The sequence below is a fragment of the Theropithecus gelada genome, chromosome 5 (assembly GCF_003255815.1).
Source record: "Theropithecus gelada isolate Dixy chromosome 5, Tgel_1.0, whole genome shotgun sequence".
Lineage (NCBI taxonomy): Eukaryota > Metazoa > Chordata > Mammalia > Primates > Cercopithecidae > Theropithecus > Theropithecus gelada.
Genome location: NC_037672.1, coordinates 174,762,664 through 174,779,109, shown reverse-complemented (window position 1 = coordinate 174,779,109; position 16,446 = coordinate 174,762,664).

Below are 16,446 nucleotides of genomic sequence, written 5' to 3'. Positions count from 1 at the left end.
GGACACCTAAAATCTATTCTCTTAGAAAATTTCCAGTATACAGTATATTATTAACTATACTCCTCATGCTGTACTTAGATCTCTAGATTTATTCATCTGACAAAAACTGAAACTTTGTACCCTTTGACTTACATCTCTCTATTACCCCCATATTTTTAATTTTTTAAAATAAAAATAAAATGGTTAATTTAAGTCTAAATCATGTCTTGAATTCTGTAGTTAGGTAAACTTTTTTTGAATAAGAAGAATCACACTGAATAAAATCAAAATAGGAAAATAGGATTGCAATAAAATCATCTTTTGCGTTTTGTTGCCTCGTTTCTTTGATTTTTAACTAATCAAAAAAGCACTGACACATTAATCCTCCAAAGGAATCACTTCAATTTTAATTATTGTTGATTTTTCATGGAAAAAAATATACAGATTTTAATACCTTCATATTAGAGTTATAAATTTGACATTCAAGAGTTCTCAAAATTTGAATGCCTGGTTTTTAATGACTTCAGTAACAGCAAAATAAATTAGTGTTGGGAAATTCATTCTTCACTAGAGTTACCAGGTATTGTAAATTTTGATTACTACATTGATGAGGCTATATTTTCATATAATCAGAGAAATGAATATTAGAATAAATTTAAATAGGAACACAAATTAGTATATACCACTTTTTAAATAGTAAAAAATATCATCAGAATAACTTAAAAGTCCTGAAGTCTGGATTGATTTTAAAACATTTTGTAGAAGTAGTAGACTTGAACCCCATATTATAGGAAATTCAAAACTTGGATGTGTGAGTGGGAACATGGACTAGCCATTGAGGTTGAGAAACGCGGCACTAACAAAGGTTAAAATGCGTTTTGTATGTCTCAGAAAATCTCGAGAAATCCGGTTTTGTTTAGAAAAAGTCAAAAGACATTTGAAAGATTGTGTTTGTGTTTTAAGTCTCATTTGATATTACCTCCCCTATCTCCTGCTTTCTCTCTGTCTCTGTTTGTTTCAAATATGAAGTCTCTGCAAGAGCTAAATCTTTTGTTGGCACATGACTCTAGACCATAACAGTGAGATTGCATTCAAGGATTTTATTAGCTGAAAAAAGAGTCTTTTCTTGCCTAGTGACAGAAACTATGAAGTGTATGGCTCTGGAGTGGTTGGTAATTATATTACCCCCATGGGGAGAAAGCTATCATCAGTGAGAAAGAGTTCACATTCAGAAAGAAGCAGAGATCTGTATGAGACAGCCAAGACAAAAGATGGTTAAGGTCAAACTGTGTCCTTGTGCTTCTTGTAACTTGAGATTTAAACTCATCTTTATATTTTTTAAGCTAATGTGTTTATCTAGCCAAAATTATTTTGTGTAATTGTCATTTGCATTGTATAATGTCATATTTTGAACTGTAAGGCAAATAGAGGTCATTTTTCATGTAATTGAAAGTTAGAAAAAAATATGTAAACTTTGTATTGTGAATACAGGAAGATTGCATAATTTTAAGAAGGAATGATATGTAAAATAGCAGCATGTAGAATAAATGTTTAAGAAATTATAAGGTGAGATGGAAGAAGTAAATAATTTAGGGACTACTGTAATAAATTATTCCTACTGCAATAAAGATCTAAATTAGGGTACTGACAGTGGGGATACAAAGTAATGCTGACACTGGGAATTAAAACAGGATGTCTTGGAGTATTCTCTATACTTGTAACTCTCTCAAGTCAATCAGCTGCCAAATGTGGTAGGTTACATCCCCATATCCAGGATTCACAGGTCCAGGAATCATGGGGTGCAAATGGCTGTGGCATCACTATTACTCCTAGTGACCCGCTAGAAAAATTTTGCTTTCTGTTCCCATGACTTTCTGCTCTGCTGGCCTAAGACTCTTAGCTTCAAAGGGAGAAAAGCTTCCACAACAAGACACAACAATTACACTATTGAACTGAAAGTTAGGACTGTTACTCACCCACTTTGGATCTTCATGTCTCTGAACCAATAGGAAAAGAAAAGAGTTACAATGTTTTGATCCTGCTTACCAAGGGGAATTTGGACTACTATTTCACATTGGCAATAAGAAAGAATATATCTGGAATATGGGAGATATTTCTTAGTATTGCTGTGTCCTGTGATTAAAGCCAAGAGCAAACCAAAACAACCCAATTAATACAGGACTACTAATGACTTGGAACCTTCAGGAATAACCCTTTACTTCATTAGATGAAGAACCACAATCAGCTGAGGTACTTGCTGAAGGCAAAGGGAATATAGAATGGATAATGGAAGAAAGTGGTTATGAATACCAACTACAACAACGTGACCAGTTCCAGAAGCAAGGACTGTAATTGTCATAAGGATATTTTTCTTATTTGGTTATGGATACGTTTGTGTGTGTTCATAGGATATATTTTTTCTTTCTCTATTACCTCCTTATTATATAAGTTATATTGAGTATATCATAGTATTTAAGTGTTTTAAGATTACATCATAATATTTCAGTTACAGGATACCAAGAAAGAGAGTGAACAACACCCATAAATTTTGCATTACCTTTTGGATAAAGAGTTAGTGCATTTTTTATTGTTTCATGTTAAACATAAGCATGTCCTATCTCTTATCCATATTTAGAAATTAACTATGGTTTAGGGAAATATGTATGGGTGTCAAGTTGACAAGGGGTAGATTTGTGAGGGTGAATTTTATGCATCAACTAGGCCAGGCCATGATACCCAGATATTTCTTCAAACAGTAGTCTTGATATTGTTGTAAAAGTAGTTTTTAGATGAAATTAGCATTTAAATCCTTAGATTTTGAGTAAAGCATGCTACCCTCCATGGTGCGAGTGAACTTTCTCCAATCATTTGGATGTCTTAAGAGAAAAAAGACTGACATCCTCAGTCTTTTGAATTATTATTTCAAAATAAATTGAAATACATAAATTGGATGACAAAGAATTCAAAGTAATTGTTCTAAAGAAACTCAGTGAGCTACAAAAGGACATAAACAACTTAATGAAATCAGAAAAATAATACAAAAACACAATGAGAAACTTAAACAACATTAATAAAACATTTTTTAAAAAGAACTCAACAGAAATTTTGGAACTGAAGAATGCAATGACTGAATTAAAAAATACAATAGACAGCGTAAGTAGCAGATTTGATCAAACAGAATAAGAAAACTCATAGAAATATTGTTTGAAATTACCCAGAAGGGAAAAAATAATTTAAAGAAAAGAAATTTTAAAAGCCTATGAGATTTATAAGATGTCAAGAAGCTAACCATAGCATTATAGTAGAGGGAAATAAACAAGTTTTTAAAAACTTTAAAAATAGTGACTGAAAACATTCCAAATCTGGAGAGGGATATGGACCCCTAAGTGCATGAAGATCACATATCTCCAATGAGTTTCAACCCAAAGAAGACTTCATCATAACATGTTATAATCAAACTGTCAAAAAGAAAAGAAAAAGAGTGAATTTTGAAAGCAGCAAGGGGAAAGAAGCTAATCACATATAAGGTAATTCTCATGTGGCTATCAGTGGGTTTCTCTGCACAAACCTCACAGGCTAGGGCAGAGTAAGATAATATATACAAAGTGTTGAAAAAGAGGGGGGAAAAAAGCACCTCCCAACCAAGAATACTTTACCAAGCTAAGTGGTCATACAGCAATGAGGGAGAAATAAAAACTTTTACACACAAACAAAAGCAGAAGGAGTTCTTCACCATTAGATGTAACTTTCAGGAAATTCTAAAAGGAGTTCTTTGAGATGAGGTCAATTAATACTAATTAGTAACTTAAAGACATATGAAAGCATAAAGCTCATTGGTAAAGGTACATAATCAAATTCAGAATAATATTATAATGGTAACATGTGAATGATTTATAAGAACTGGTATAAAAGTTAAAATACAAAAGTATTAAAATAACTATAGTTACAATAATTTGTTAATACAAACTGCAAAATGAAAATTGTGACATCAAAAACATAAAATGGAGAGTAGTAAAAGTGTAGAGTTCACATATATGATCTAATTTAAGTTGCTGTCAGCTCAAAATAGACTGTTATAACTCTAAGATATTTTATGTAAGCTTCATGGTAACCACAAAGCAAAAACCTATGGTAAATATATAAAAAATAAGGAAAAAAGATTCAAAGCATACCAATATAGAGAATCATTAAATCACAATTAACAAAATAGCAATAGTAAGTCTTTACTGATTACCTATCAATAATTACTTTAGTTTTAAATGGACTAAATTCTTCAATGAAATGACAGAGTGACTAAATGGGGGAGGGGGGCAAAACAACAAAAAATAAAATCCAACCATATGCTGCCGATAAGAGAGTCACCTCCATTTTAAGGATACAAATAAGCTGCGAGTAAAGGGATGAAAAACATGATAACCAAAAGAAAGCAGGAGTAGCTACACTTACGTTGTACAAAATACTTAAAAACTATCACAACAGACAAAGTAGGTCATTATATAATGATAAATGGTCAATTTATCACAAGATATAACTATTATATATTCAGCCAACAGCAAAGCATACACACACACATTAACATATCTAAAGGGAGAAAAAATAGCAATATAATAATTATAGGTAATGTTAATACCTCACATTCAACAATGGATAGATCGTCCAAATGAAAGTCAGTAGGAAAACATTGGATTTTAAGTATACTTTAGACCAAATGGACTACATAAAACATTCCGTCCAATAGCATCAGAATACATTCTTTTCAACCACACACATAATAATACTGCAGTTTTAAGAGAAAGAAACACAAAAGTAAGTATAAATCTATGTTAAGGAGCATGCATTTTATATAGATGCAATTTGTGACATCAGTAACATAAATTGGGGGGTGCAGAGTGGTAAAGAAGTAGTGTTTTCTATGTAATTGAAGTTAAGCTGGTATCACTTTAAAATAGCTTGCTATAACTTTATGATGCAATATGTAACCCCCATGGTAACCCCACATATAACATCTATAGAATGTACCCAATAGGATATTAGAAGGGAATAAAAACCTGTCATTAAAAAAATAAGCATAAAGGAAGACAATAAGAATGAAAATGAAGGTACAAAGAAGCTGTAAGACATAACAAAAACAAATAAAATTGTAATAGTAACTTTTTTCCTATCAGCAATTATGTAAACGTAAATGGATTAAAATCCAAACTCAGAAGACATATATTGGCAGAATGGATAAAAAAGCAGGATCCAACTACATACCTATACAACAGGTTCACATTAGGTCTAAGAACAAACCTATGTTTAAAGTGAAAGGATGGTAAAATATATTTCATGCAAATACCCAAAAGAGAACAGGGGCACCTACACTTAATTTCCAAAAAAGAAAAAAAAAAGAAGATTTTAAGTCAAAAATTGTTATACTAGCCAAAGGAGTACAATTTATAATGAGAAAAATGTGAATTCATAAAAGGTACAATAATCACCAACATATATGAACCAAACATCAGAGCTCCCTAAATATTGAAAACAAATTTTGACAGAATTCAAAGGAGAAATAAACATCTGTAATAATAGTGGGATACTTCAATCTCCATATTCAATAATGGATGAAAAACCTAACAGAAGATCAGTAAGAAAACAGTGAACGTGAACACTATAGATCATTTGGACCTAATAGACATATACAGAACACTGCACCCAGCAACAGAAACACACACATTTTCCTTAAGCACACATGAAACATTTTCCGGGGTACATCATATATTAGGCCACAAAAATCTTTCAATAAATTTTAAAAGATTGAAATTATACAAAGTATCTTTTCTAATCAATATAATGACATAGAAATCAAAGCAGAATGAAAATGGGAAAATCCACAAATATATTAAAATCAAACATGCCCGTCTTAATGGGTCAAAGAAGAAATTATGGGAAAAACTAGAATGTATAAAAGTATCTTGAAATAAATGAAAATTAAAACATATCAAAATTTATGGGATTTTAGTGAAAGCAGTGATAACAGGATTTTATAATTGTAAAATCCTTGTGTTTAAAAAGAAGAAAGGTGGAGATAGCATTGAATCCATAAATTACTTTTGGCAGTATGGCCATCTTCACTATATTGATTCTTCCTATGCATGAGCATGGAATGTTTTCCCATTTGTTTGTGTCCTCTCTTATTTCCTTGAGCAGTGGTTTGTAGTTCTCCTTGAAAAGGTCCTTCACATCCCTTGTAAGTTGTATTCCTAGGTATTGTATTCTCTTTGTAGCAATTGTGAATGAGAGTTCACTCACGATTTGGCTCTCTGCTTGTCTAACATTGGTTTATAGGAATGTTTATGACTTCTGCATGTTGGCTTTGTATCCTGAGATTTTACTGAAGTTGCTTATCAGCTTAAGGAGATTCAGGGCTGAGCCGATGGGGTTTTCTATGCAATCATGTCATCTGGAAACAGAAACAATTTGACTTCCTCTCTTCCTATTTGAATACCATTTATTTCTTTCTCTTGCCTGATTGCCCTGGCCAGAACTTCCAATACTATGTTGAATAGGAGTGGTGAGAGAGGGCATCCTTGTCTTGTGCCGATTTTCAAACGGAATACTTCCTGCTTTGCCCATTCAGTATGATACTGGCTGTGAGTTTGTCATAAATACCTCTTATTATTTTGAGATATGTTCCATCAATACCAAGGTTATTGAGAGTTTTTTTTTTTTTTTAATTTATTTATTATTATTATACTTTAAGTTGTAGGGTACATGTGCATAACGTGCAGGTTTGTTACATATGTATACTTGTGCCATGTTGGTCTGCTGCACCCATCAACTCGTCATTTACATCAGGTATAACTCCCAATGCAATCCCTCCCCCCTCCCCCCTCCCCATGATAGGCCCCGGTGTGTGATGTTCCCCTTCCTGAGTCCAAGTGATCTCATTGTTCAGTTCCCACCTATGAGTGAGAACATGCGGTGTTTGGTTTTCAGTTCTTGTGATAGTTTGCTAAGAATGATGGTTTCCAGCTGCATCCATGTCCCTACAAAGGACGCAAACTCATCCTTTTTTATGGCTGCATAGTATTCCATGGTGTATATGTGCCACATTTTCTTAATCCAATCTGTCACTGATGGACATTTGGGTTGATTCCAAGTCTTTGCTATTGTGAATAGTGCTGCAATAAACATACGTGTGCATGTGTTTTTATAGCAGCATAATTTATAATCCTTTGGGTATATCCCCAGTAATGGGATGGCTGGGTCATATGGTACATCTAGTTCTAGATCCTTGAGGAATCGCCATACTGTTTTCCATAATGGTTGAACTAGTTTACAATCCCACCAACAGTGTAAAAGTGTTCCTATTTCTCCACATCCTCTCCAGCACCTGTTGTTTCCTGACTTTTTAATGATTGCCATTCTAACTGGTGTGAGATGGTATCTCATTGTGGTTTTGATTTGAGAGTTTTTAGCATGAAGGAGTGTTGAATTTTATTGAAGGCCTTCTGCATCTATCGAGATAATCATGTAGTTTTTGTCATTGGTTCTGTTTATGTGATGAATTACATTTATTGATTTGCGTATGTTAAACCAGCCTTGCATCCCAGGAATGAAGCCCACTTGATCATGGTGTATAAACTTTTTGATGTGCTGCTAGATTCAGTTTGGCAGTATTTTATTGAGGATTTTCACATCGATGTTCATCAGAGAAATTGGCCTGAAATTTTCTTTGTTTTCTCTGCCAGGTTTTGGTATCCGGATGATGCTGGCCTCATAAAATGAGTTAGGGAGGAGTCCCTCTGTTTCTAGTGTTTGGAACAGTTACAGAAGTAATGGTACCAGCTCTTCTTCATACCTCTGGTAGAATTTGTCTGTGAATCCATCTGGTCCTGGGATTTTTTTGGTTGGTAGGCTATTAATTACTGCCTCAATTTCAGAACTTGTTATTGGTATATTCAGGGATTAGACTTCTTCCTGGTTTAGTCTTGAGAGGGTGTGTGTGTCCAGAAATTTATCCATTTCTTCTAGATTTTCTGGGTTATTTGCATAGAGGTATTTATATTATTCTCTGATGGTAGTTTGTATTTCTTTGGGATCAGTGGTGATATCCCCTTTATCATTTTTGTTGTGTCTATTACTTCACAGAATTAGAAGAAACTACTTTAAATTTCACATGGAAGCAAAAAGGAGCTTGTATAGCCAAAACAATCCTAAGCAAAAAAGAACAAAGCTGGAGGCATCATGCTACCTGACTTCAAACTATACTACAAGACTACAGTAACCAAAACAGAATGGTACTTGAACCAAAACAGATAAATAGACCAATGGAACAGACCAGAGGCCTCAGAAATAACGCCACTCATCTACAACTATCTGATCTTTGACAAACCTGACAAAAACAAGCAATGGGGAAGGCATTCCCTATTTAATAAATGGTGATGGGAAAACTGACTAGCCATATGCAGAAAACTGAAACCGGACCCCTTTCTTACACCTTATACAAAAATTAACTCAATATAGATTGAAGACTTAAACATAAGACCTAAACCATAAAAACCCCAGAAGAAAACCTAGGCAATAACATTCAGGACATAGGCATAGGCAAAGACTTCATGATTAAAACACCAAAAGCAATGGTAGCAAAAGCCAAAATTGACAAATGGGATCTAATTAAACTAAAGAACTTCTGTACAGCAAAAGAAACTATCATCAGAGTAAACAGGCAACCTACAGAATGGGAGAAAATTTTAGAAATCTATCCATCTGACAAAAGGCTAATATCCAGAATCTACAAGGAACTTAAACAAATCTACAAGAAAAAACAAACAACCCAATCAAAAAGTGGGCAAAGGATGTGAACATACACTTCTCAAAAGAAGACATTTATGTGGCCAACAAACATTAAAAAAACACCTCATCATCACTGATCATTAGAGAAATGCAAATCAAAACCACTATGAGATACCATCTCATGCCAGTTAAAATGGCGATTATTAAGAAGTCAGGAAACAACAGATGCTTGAGAGGATGTGAAGAAACAGGAATGCTTTTACACTGTTGGTAGGAGTGTAAATTAGTTCAACTATTGTGGAAGACAGTGTGGTGATTCCTCAAGGATCTAGAACCAGAAATACCATTTGACCCAGCAATACCATTACTGCGTATATATCCAAAGGATTATAAATCATTCTACTACAAATGATTTATAAAGATACATGCACACACATGTTTATTGCAGCACTCTTCACAATAGCAAAGACTTGGAACTAACCCAAATGTCCATCAATGATAGACTGCATAAAGAAAATGTGGCACATATATACCATGGAATACTATGCATCCATAAAAAAGGATGAGTTCATGTGCTTTTCAGGGATATGGATGAAGCTGGAAACCATAATTCTCAGCAAACTAACACAGGAACAGAAAACCAAACACTGCATGTTTTCACTCGTAAGTGGGAGTTGAACATAAGAACACATGGACACAGGGAGGGGAACATCACACACCAGGGCCTGTGAGTGGGGTGGGGGACTACGGGAGGGATAGCATTAGGAGAAATACCTAATGTAGATGGCAGGATGATGGGTGCAGCAAACCACCATGGCATGTGTATACCTATGTAACCTGCACATTTTGCACATGTATCCCAAAACTTAAATAATTTTAAATAAATAAATAAAAAGAAAAGAAAAGGAGAAAGATCTAAATTTAAAACCTAACTTTATACCTGAAGGAACTAGAAAAAGAAGAGAAATTAACTGTAAAGGTAGCATAATGAAGGAAATAGAGATTCCTTTTATGGGAATTTCCAGAGATAGGAAAATAGCAGAAAAACAATAGAGAAAATCTATGAAACTAAGAGTTGGTTTTCTGGGAAAAAAAAAATACATTTGAAAAATTGTTAGGTTTACTAACAATAAAAAAGAGAAGACAACTATAATTACAAATGAAAATATCGATTTTACAGAAATAAAAAGGATTATAAGAGAGTACTATGAACCACAGCACATCCAACAAATAACATTACTAATCATCAGCAATGTGTAATCAAAACCACACTGAGATACAGCTTCACACCCATTAGGATAGCTATTAAAAAAGGAAAATAGCAAGTGTTGGCATTAATGTAAAGAAATCAGAACCTCTGTGTACTACCACAGGTAGGAATGTAAAATGATGCAGCCACTGTAGAAAATAGTATGGTGGTTTCTCAAAACATTGAAAATAAAATTACCATATTAACTAGAAATTCCACTTTTGGGTATAAATTTAAAAGGATTGAAGGCAGTGACTCAAACAGATATCTGTACACTCATGTTCATAGTCGCATTATTCACAGTAGCCAAAGGTAGAATAAAACCAAGTGTCCACTGATTGATAAATAAACCACACACACAGAGAGAATTATTATGGATAAAAAAGCAGGCTCCAACTACATGCTTATACGAGAGGCTCACTTTAGGTCTAAGAAAAACCCTATGCTGAAAGCGAAAGGATGGTAAAAGACATTTCATGCAAATACCCAAAAGATAGCAGGGGCACCTACATTTATTTCAAAAACATAAATAGATTTCAAGTCAAAAATTGTTACAATAGACAAAGAAGAACACTTAAAAATGGTTGAAATGGTATGTTTTCTCTTACCAAAATAAAATTTTAAAAACATATATATATATATATATATAGTCAAAGAATATAATGTGAAATTTTCCTTTCATTTGACTTGCCTTTGCTTTTATTAAGCACATATTCTTGCATAATTTATATTACATAAAAATAAAGGGACTTGATAGAAATGGAGGCACCTCCAAGAAGATCTGAATCTCAGTGATTACTTGTTCACCAGCTCTGAGGCATTTTCATTATCATAATAAATTATATAATCATTATATAATTATCTATAATTATAATATAACTATAATTATAACTAAATGAACATCTCCTGAGCAAGTATAATATGCCAGGGGCTATACATAACGAAAAGATATTTTACTTTATTGGCTCTGTCCCTTTCTAATTTTGGCAGGACTGTGTGCCTTAATCTTTTGATGCCAAATGAGCTCCCTCTTACAGTATAAGATTTCTCTAAACTTTTCCTCTTCTATACCTATTCTATAAACCTTAAAAGTTTTTCAAAGTATGTTAACCCATTTTAAAAAAAGGAGACAAGAGTAGTCATCATACTAATTTTTATCTAATTTATTTCTTAAAAAACTCCCCAAGGTATTTATATTTATAGGACTCAGAATAGATGTCCTATTAAACTGTTTTGAGATTACATAAGGAGAAAAGCACAAAAGCTTGAAGGCAAATAGAGAGAGGTTCAAAAACTTGTATAATGTGCTTTGATGAGGGGAATCAAAGGATTGCAGATTTAATCACATGCAGAACTTTAAAGTCTAATTATAAGAGTCCATCATCTAGAGCCAAAGGCCAGAAAACTAATTCTTACTTGTAAATGTAACTGAATTGAAGCTCATTTTACAGAAGTGTCATCTGAGCTTCATGGAGCTATGGCTGTTTCAGCCCTTTGCTCCATTCACTGTGTTGGCAAAATTCTGCAGGAATATAAAACAAATTTTGGAATCCATCAATTAGAAATCCTCTGATGCACTTTCAGAAAAGAAGAACTTCTGACCTAAAGCAATTTTAATCAGTAAAATTACATATATATTCAATAACCAGGCTAGGCTATTAAGTATAACATATTAATGGTAAATGGAGCTCTTGAAAATATTTATAGAGAATATATAGAGAGTTTTTCTCTGAAAATTAAAAGTTAATCTTCTTGTTAGTATAGATAGAAATCTAAGAGAAAATATATATGCAATAACAGTAAAGAAACCCAAAAGTTAATCTGAAAATTCATGAGATGAGAAGAACAATTTTGTGAATGTATGCATTTGATTTCATCACAGATAATAAATTATGTAATCAAAATACTTTTGTCAATGACCTCTGCATTGCTGAAAAATTGAGTTATTCCCAAAACATGAAAGTAGATAAGTTAAGCAAGAGATTCTGATTGTTCTTTAGTGAAACACAGCAGGTGGACAATGTCAGGAAAGATTGTGCAAAGTAACATTTAATCCTCAACTTGTTTGGATTGTGTAGCCTTCAATAAAGGGTTTCTTACGCATTTTTTTCTTTTTAACTGACATATCTCAACTGCCTAAACAATGCCTGAGACATATTGGGTGCCTAATAATTTACCTCTACGATGAATACATATATTGGATGTGGTTATATTATTTCAGTTATAAGCAAAATGGGTAACTTTTTGTTCTTTGGTGACAGAACTTTAGTTAGTCCCTGAAAGTGAAAGTGACTTTACATTTGCATCCCTACTGTCCTCACCCTCTAACAATTAATTCCAAAGCCAAAGATAAAATGTCTTTGTGGAAAGAGCTGCCAGAATTTTCTTGCAGTCAAGTGCCTGAGTTTCAGACTATCCTCAACTAGTTCTAGGCACAGTAACAACAGCTAAATATTTCCTGCTAGAACCTGGGAAGACCCGAAACTTCCTGAATAGGATCACCATTTGTGAGCTCCTTCTAGAAACTGCTGTACTTCCATGCATTTAGTTGATATTTATAGACTCAGAGCTGAAAGAAATTCTTATGATAAAAGATTGTGATTATGTTTTCTAAGATTAATACTCATTCATTTCAGAAAAGTTCATATAAAAAATAAAATAAAATTGTTTATATTTTTATCTCTATTTTATCTCTATTTAGATAGCAATTGCAGGTAACTTAGAATTTTTCCAGGTACTCTTTTCAATTCCTGTTTTTCTTTTTCATGTATTTCGCATTTTTTATTTACCTGGAAATTAATCAAATAGCTGTACTTTTTACAAATATGGGAACAAATGTTTGCTATAATTGAGTGAAATCCATGAAAGGAGGAAACACTGAGCTGAGCAGCTCTGTGGCATGGTCTGGAATGATACCCACTCAGAGAAAACAAAACGTAAGAGTAGAGTAGTATAGCATGAAAATGATTCTAAACCAAGGTTATGTATATCTTAATCCATACAGATGGTCCTCAAGTTAATAGTTTTTGACTTTAAGATGGTACAAAAATGATCCATATTCAGTAGAAACTGTATTTTGGGTACTCATACAACCATTCTATTTTTCATTTTCATTATAGTTTTCAATAAATTACATGAGATAGATATTCAACATTTTGTTATAAAATAGTTTTGTGTTAGATGACATTTCCCAGGTGTAGACTAAAGTAAGTGTTCTCAGCATGTTTATGGTCATGATGGGGAAAGGAGGCAGAGAAATTCTAGGCAGAAAAGCACGGGGTCCCTGGCGGAGCCCTATCCTCAAGCCTCAACCTTTGGCCCAGAGTGAGAACATACATTTTCCTGCTAAAATGTTGGCTTTTCCAAAACTACCCCATGGACTGCCCTTCCCCTCATCCTATACCCATAAAAACTCTGACCCAGGAGCCAGGTGCAGTGGCTCATGCCTGTAATCCCAGCACTTTGGGAGGCTGAGGCGGGCGGATCACTTGAGGTCAGGAGTTAAAGACAGCATGGCCAACATGGTGAAACACCATCTCTACTAAAAATACAAAAATAATAGCCAGGTGTAGTGGTGCAGGCCTGTAATCCCAGTCACTCAGGAGGCTAAGGCAGGAGAATTGCTTGAACCCAGGAGCCAGAGGTTGCAGTGAGCCGAGACCACACCACTGCACCCCAGCCTGGACGACAGAGCAACATTCCATCTCAAAAAAAAAAAAGAAACCTGACCCAACTGTCAGAGAGCAGAGGAGGGGAGAAGAGGAGAAGCAGCTGGACATCAGAGACTATGGATTGATGTTGGAGAGAAGCAACTTTACTTCAGAGGGACAGCTTAATGGCATTGCTTCCGAGAGGAGTATGGCCTGGATGGCCAGACTCCAGGGGAAGATCACCTTCCCGCTCCACCTCCCTTCTAGCTCCCCTTCCCGCTGAGAGCCACTTTCATCAGCAATAAAGTCCTCCGTATTCACCACCCTTCAATTCATTCATATGAACTGATTTTTCCTGAATGCGGAACAAGAGCTCAGATGACACAGGTGCAGACACTAAAAACTGCCAAACTGACCCTCTGCCCTTGTGAAAAGGCAGAGGGCCCACTGAGCTGTTTAACACTTAAGCCATCTGTGGATGGCAAAGTTAAAAGAGCACTATAACACACACCCTCTCTGACTTCGGGGGTCGCAGGAAACTCCCCCTCAGAAGCTGCTGTTGGGCCCCCTACAGAGTTTTGCTACTGCCAGCTCCCAAAAGCAGTTGCCCTGGCTCCTGCACACACTCACCTGTGCACTCACCCTCCTCTGAGGGCTTGAGAGCTGCAGGCTGAGTAAGTGAGACTGCCCTGTTGGAAGGGCTGCAAAGAGGACAAGGAAAATCTCCTGTTTAGGGAGTCTAGGCTAAAATGTGGTGTTTGGTATACTAGGTGTATTAAATGAATTTTCAACTTTTGTTATTTTCAACTTAGCTTGGGTTTACTAGATCATAATCCTATCATAAGTGGGCATGTATATACAAAAAATGCTGATATCACACCGTGATAATTAATGCAAACTTGTTTTGTGGCCGTGAGTCTTTGAATTCCTTTGAGTGTATTGGTGGAAATTCTAATAAAAGAATACCCTGCTTTGAATTTTACTTAAATTCTTATTTCATATATTGCCTATTTTTCTTTTAAAACAAAGTTGTAATAGTTAACTAACTACATAGTATGTACTTTGGGTTAGTGTAATCAATAATACAGTGTAGGTGGTACATTCAAATCTTTCATTATGTTTCCTCTTAACTTTTAAAATAGATTGTACTTGATGCCACACTGCTTGGCATATAGTAGTCTCATATATCTTTGAAGATTATTGGTTTGACTTTTCTTTTTTAAAAAATACATTAGATTCTCTATACTAAGAATAAGACTGAAATAAAGAAATAAACCAGTATTGAAGGAAGATTAAGAAGCAGTAAATACTCTTTGAGTAATAGACACCATTAAAAATAGCAAAATAACTTTTATTTTCACATTGATGGAGTTCAATACCCATCCCTGCCCAGGGCTGGGAAACTTCAGGACATTGATACTTGTTTTCATTATGAAAGCTAAATTGGCCGGGCGCGGTGGCTCAAGCCTGTAATCCCAGCACTTTGGGAGGCCGAGACGGGCGGATCACGAGGTCAGGAGATCGAGACCATCCTGGCTAACATGGTGAAACCCCGTCTCTACTAAAAATACAAAAAACTAGCCGGGCGTGGTGGCGGGCGCCTGTAGTCCCAGCTACTCGGAGGCTGAGGCAGGAGAATGGCGTGAACCTGGGAGGCGGAGCTTGCAGTGAGCCGAGATCGCGCCACTGCACTCCAGCCTGGGTGACACAGCGCGAGACTCCGTCTCAAAAAAAAAATAAAAAAAAAAGAAAGCTAAATTAGCTTTTCTGTGATATATGGTAAAACACCTGCATTTTTCCAACGCCTTCTTTCACAGATTGCTTCAGGCCTCGAACTAGAGTTAATGGTGGCTTGTAGAACAATAGCTCTGACCATTAATAGGGTCGATAATTTCGTCTGAGCAAAAATTTATAAGGAGACAGATTATCAGAATATAGGAATTTTGACAGGCCACAAAAGCTACGACAGAGATGCTGGGCACCCTAGAATATGAGAAAGGCTGCCTTGAGGACTTTATTTAATTAAAAAACTATATAACTGTAGAAAATATAGTTGCTTAGATTTATAAAAATATATTTATAAAAATGAGAAAAAAGTGAAAAAATGGAATGCCTAAATAATGAATGTCAATAGAAAAAAAAAAAGTATTTTCTTCCCAAAAGAAGGGAAGAAAAACATCAGTTTAGACAAGATAAAAGGAAAATAAAAAACTTTAGACATACATACAGTTAAGTAAAAGAGGCCTTCAGCAAATACACTTTCTCTAACTTCAGCCAAACTAGACACAAACCGAGCTTTAAGAGAAAATTAATGTTCCTTACTTTGAAATTTTTTTCTGAATCAAGGCCTAAAAATTGAAATTAGACTAATATAACGCCTCTAGGTATTAAGGAAGAAGTGAGACAGTACGGACTGGGATGACAAGTCAGTAACTATAACCTGTGGACCAAATCAGACACACTATTTTTGTGTGTGTCAATTAAATTTTATTAGAACACACTCATGATCATTCATTTGCATGTTGTCTTATCCACAGCTTCTTTTATAATACAATGGTTGAGTAGTCGTAACAGAGAACATACGGCCTGCAAAGCCTAATGTATTTACTATGTGGTACTTTCTGCAAAGAAATGTACTGACCCATGCCCTAATGACCATTAGGACAACATTCTTAAGTGAATCTTCAGAGCTCTTAAGTATAGGTTAAAAAATAACACACAGACACAGAAGCAGATTTATTGAATAATGATTTTATACTTAATGTTGTAATACTTCTCCATATGCTTACAGAA